We start from the raw sequence: 4,182 nt of genomic DNA, 5'->3' as shown, positions 1-4,182 counted from the left end.
ATTGCGCTGGCAGAATGGAAGGATAATGATATTCTGAAAATGTGTTGCAGTCAATACAAGATTTATGGTTGAACTGGCACTCGTAAACAGATTGGGGTTTAATTTGCTCTGTGTGTTAAAGATAGCCCATGCACTAAGAGGTAGTTATTTTGTAATTTGGGGTTAATTGGAAGGGTGGTAACTGTTGCCCCTGCTCCTAAATTTGCTCCTGCGAGTAAATACTTTTCATGAAAATAAACACACAGACCTTGTTAGTCTTTTATTTGCTTGTTAAGCAACAATTAACGTGGAGTAGGCAGCTTTATTCAGGAGTTACTTCATTCCCATGTGGTTTTAAAGCACCAGAGAGAGAGCTGTCAGAGTTCCAATGTTGAGGAAAAGAGGATAATTCAAGGACGAGTCCTTCAGCGAACTCAAAAGGTGAGGTCATGTCAAGGCTAGATACTTTGAAGGAGGAGGAGAAGCAGCAACAGCAAAAGCAACAGCTGACCACTTTCTTAGAGGTCTGAGGCTGTAGCAGGAACTTGATACTTCACAATGTAGCGTACTTCTCCTGATGGGTTGGTTACTTGGACCTCAGCAAGAAACAGTGTTTAAGGAGGCTGTGCTTCAATAGGGATACAATCTTCTGCCTGTGTCAGTCCCTAGAACCAGACTAGCAACCACAGAGTAACATCTGGACAGTACTCTCAAGCAGAACGGGAAATTAAAGTGACCAGCACACTCAACTTCGGTGTCAGTAGGTGCTTCCAGACACCAACAGGAGATATCATTTGGATCAGCCAGTCTGCAGTTGACTACTGCAACACTAAGGTAACAGGTGCCCTCTTCCACCACTCATCAGCATACATCAGGTCCAGTGGTGGCACTGACTGGAGAGGCAGACTCAATACCAACATTGTGTGGAATTCCCTCAGTATTGGTTTCCATCGATCGCACTTGCATTGCCATTCACGAACCAGCAGGCAGCATTTTTCCTGTTAATATAAAGGGTTACTGCTCACTCTTGTTCAACAAGAATGCTTTTGCCTCCTTCAATGGCAATATTGTGCAGCAAGATACAATTATCTGCCAACTCCCTCCAGCTCAGACTGCGAAATGTTGTCAGAGTGGTCCAAAGTACTTTGAATCTGATGAGAATGAAATCATTATCGTAGTAAATATATACACTTCTCACAGCCGTGGTTTAGTGGGTAACCCTCTCGCCTCGGAATCAGAAGGTCGTGGGTTCAAGCTCCCAATCCAGAGGTGAGAGCAAATAATCAGTGCTGGACTGAGTGCTGCAATGTCAGAGGTGCCATCTTTCAGATGAGATGTTAAACCAAGGCCCTCTCAGGTGAATGTAAAAGATCCCATGGCACTATTTGAAGAACAGCAGGGGAGATACATTAGCACAATACTGTGGATGCTGGAAATCTGAAATTAAAAACTGTTTTTATATATCAGTGGAGATACATATTGGCTAGGGTACATATTGGCATCCTGGCCAATATGTATCCCTAAGCCAGTGCCTAGAAAATCAGGTGATCTGGTCATTATCTCATTGCAGTTTGTGGGAGTTTGCTGTGCGCAATTTAGCTGCCGTGTTTCCTATATTACGACAGTGACTACACTTCAAAAGTATTTCATTGGCTGTGAAGCGCTTTGGGACGTCCCGAGATTGTAAAAGGCACGATATAAAATGCAAGTTACTGTATTTCTTTCACAAACAAGAAGCATGCCAATATCCACAAAAAGCACAAACCAAGTGTGACTTCCCAGGTTATGACATTCAAAATGGCCTCCTCGTCGCAGATACTTAAAAAAAAATCTGTTATGTGCCATCACCAGGAATAACCTGTTGAAGTTTGCCATTTTCTGCAAAGAAAGTGAATACATTGCATGACTTGAGATGTAGGTTTGCAGTGAGGAACAAAGTCTGCACAGCAGTTTGTATATTACAGGTCTAATAGAATGAAATGTCACATACCTTGATATTAGCAGGATGGAAAAATAGAGCAGGTCATTTTGTATAATAAGTTCCACCTGTGCACAAGGGTAGTTTGTGAACAATCTTTCTCCGATGCGAGTAAATGCGTTTTCTACCCCTTTGTAGAAATATTATCATCACCGCCTTTATTTTGTGTTTCATTTCCAGCAAGCTTCAGGAATAAAAAGCTAGTATCAGTAATGGTGACCATGTAATTTGTTGTAAAAACCCATCTGGTTCACTAATGTCCTTTAGGGAAAGAAATCTGCCGTTCTTACCCGGTCTGGCCTATATGTGACTCCAGACCCACAGCAATGTGGTTGACACTTAACTGCCCTCCGAGATGGCCTAGTAAGCCACTCAGTTGTCAAGGCGGCGGCTCACCACCACCTTCTCTAAGGCAATTAGGGAAAGACAATAAATACAGGCTTCGCCAGTGACGCCAACATCCCATGAATGCTTAAAAAAGGAAGCTACTGGCTATATGTGGGTCAATAATACTCGTGTGAAACTATTCAGACAAATATGGCAGACACCTTAGGGGTACGGTAGCATAGTGGTTATGTTACTGGACCCGTAATCCAGAGGCCTGGACGAATGTTCTGGCGACATGAGTTCAAATCCCACCATGCAGCTGGGGAATTTAAATAAAACTGGAATAAAAAGCTAGTATCAATAATGATAACCATGAAACTACTCGTAAAAACCCATTTGGTTCACTAATGTCCTTTAGGGAAGGAAACCTGCCATCCTTACCCAGTCTGGCCTATATGTGACTCCCGACCCACAGCAAACTACCCCTCTGATATGGTCTAGCAAGCCACTCAGTTGTCAAGAAGGTGGTGGGGAGCCGCCTAGCAAACCAGTCAGTCGTATTCAAGAAGGCAGCTCAACACCAGCTTCTCGAGTGCAATTAAGGATGGCCAATAAATGCTGGCCTTGCCGGCGACGTCCACATCCCGTGAATGAATTAAAACAAAAGCCTACAAGCTCCTTGGATAGGTAATTTACCACTAGGATAATTAGCAGTCAACCCTATATAGCAAAGTAAAATTATTGACAGTTATGCTCATATTATCACAAAAAGTGAGACAACTGAATGATTTTCATTACTTACCCTGGCAATTTTTCACCTTTTTCCGTACATCCCGTCAGCTGTTGGTGGAAACCGGGTCAGCTATTTTCTATAAAGACCACGGTGCATCAGCCTAGTTGTGGAATGTGCCTACTGCAGCACTGATAAGACAGAATAATGTTGGACTCTCTTTTTAAGTGATGGATTGCCCTTCAGACGCATAGGCAGCATTTCGCCATTCCAACAGAACAGCGCCTGCACTTGAAAAGTTATCCATTGCTTCGACCATCCGGAAGATATATAAATGGAAGTTCTTTCTATTCCTTCACACCAACCATCAGAATGTGAATGGCCTTGTATGCGACGTAGGCCTTTCTACTCTCTCCCTCAGCACTCCAATCTGTGCACTCCACGGCCAGATTCACACACTGAGGGTACTTTATCACACTTGTGTTAACAAGTGATTTAGCACCTTTAATTCTGTTTTTTCCCCCTAATTGGCTGCTCTGTTGTGCATTAATTGTAGCCCATCCAAGCTCCAAGAATGTGCTGAGAGTAAATCCGGCTGTTCCTGTGAATGGTCCTGAAAAAATGAAGAGCAAACTTTCTCTCATTTAACGCAGTGTGCAAAGAGCAAATTAAAATTATGATCTTTTGCGCAACATGTGCCATTAATTATGTCTTTAACTATTGACTAGGCTGTTGGAGATCCAATGGGTAAATGAGACTTAGCACACTTTTTAAAGCCAATCAAGAAGTATGATGGTATGAGGTGCGAGTTGGGTAGGATTGATTGGGGAATGTCACTCAAAGGGTTGACGGTGGATAGGCAATGGCAAACATTCAAAGATCGCATGGATGAACTACAGAATTTGTTTATCCCAGTTTGGCATAAAAATAAATCAAAAAAGGTGACTCAACTGTGGCTAACAAGGGAAATTAGGGATAACATAAGATCCAAAGAGAGGACATATAAATTGGCCAAAAAAAGCAGCAAACTTGAGGATTGGGAGCAGTTTAGGTTTCAGCAAAGGAGGACAAAGGGATTAATTAAGAGGGGGAAAATAGAATATGAAAGTAAGCTTGCAGGGAACATAAAAACTGACTGTAAAAGCTTTTCGTTTCCGTTTCTTTTTTT

At 42.4% G+C, this 4,182-nt stretch overlaps 1 long non-coding RNA gene across 2 annotated transcripts; it reads right to left on the bottom strand.

Moving 5' to 3' along the window:
• Positions 1-253: 253 nt before the first annotated feature.
• LOC147124844 (uncharacterized) lies at positions 254-3,720 on the bottom strand. Of its 2 annotated transcripts, none has more exons than XR_015080576.1 (3): positions 3,087-3,720; positions 1,970-2,141; positions 254-1,360 (listed from the first exon to the last, which is right to left on the bottom strand). It is a non-coding gene; the product is annotated as an uncharacterized LOC147124844 (long non-coding RNA). The 2 variants fall into 2 exon arrangements; XR_015080580.1 differs by having other exon boundaries at positions 254-1,130.
• Between the last annotated feature and the right edge of the window lie 462 nt (positions 3,721-4,182).

Source organism: Somniosus microcephalus, chromosome 1 (genome assembly GCF_052327205.1).
Source record: "Somniosus microcephalus isolate GS21.2 chromosome 1, FLI_Smic_1.0, whole genome shotgun sequence".
NCBI lineage: Eukaryota > Metazoa > Chordata > Chondrichthyes > Squaliformes > Somniosidae > Somniosus > Somniosus microcephalus.
Note: the sequence above shows the minus strand (reverse complement) of the source record. Positions and strands in the feature narration are given on the sequence as shown.